Below are 802 nucleotides of genomic sequence, written 5' to 3'. Positions count from 1 at the left end.
TGCTGAGGCAATGATTAAAGGATAATCGAATTATTCTACTGACGTGAGAGAAAAATGTTTTTTCACCAGTGTTAGGTTTTGTACATATAAACGGAGGTTTGATGTGGCGTGTTCCAGTCTCTGGGTGATCCATTACTTTTATACACTCGTTTCATAAAAACATTCATTTCTGGACGCTGAAGAATAAGGTCGGCTCTCGGAACTTCAAGTTTTTTCTATTCTGATGATACAAAGAGCACAACGTTAAAAACCATGTAGAATTCCGAATTGGACTTAGTGGCGTATGCTTTCTTCCTACTCCCATGCTTTCTGCACATTGCTTAAGATTCCCACACATTTAACAGCAAGCAATTTCCTTTTTTCTTTTTTTTAAGATTTTATTTATGTATTAGGCAGAGAGGCAGGCAGAGAGAGAGGGGGAAGCGGGCTCCCCGCTGAGCAGAGAGCCCGATGTGGGGCTCAATCCCAGGACCCTGAGATCATGACCAGAGCCGAAGGCAGAGGCTTAACCCACCAAGCCACCCAGGTACCCCAACAGCATGCAATTTCTGATAGCCTCTGTCATTTGCAGCTCTTCTCAACTATAGACACCGTCAATGTCCATAACGCTAGCTATGCTGAAGGGCTTATGTTGGGAGGAAGAAAAGTAAAGACAGTAACATAAAATCAAGAAGACAACTTAGAAAATGCATCACTGAGGATAATCAAAGAGAACAGCCTTCTTCTGGGCATACCAACTTAAGAACTTTGCTACTCCAAGTGCTTTATTCCATAATTCACTATAGGTGTTTCACTAAAATGG

The sequence above is a fragment of the Mustela erminea genome, chromosome 6, assembly GCF_009829155.1.
Source record: "Mustela erminea isolate mMusErm1 chromosome 6, mMusErm1.Pri, whole genome shotgun sequence".
NCBI classification, from domain to species: domain Eukaryota; kingdom Metazoa; phylum Chordata; class Mammalia; order Carnivora; family Mustelidae; genus Mustela; species Mustela erminea.
The sequence above is the reverse complement of the archived record's forward strand: the minus strand, read 5'-3'. Positions refer to the sequence as shown.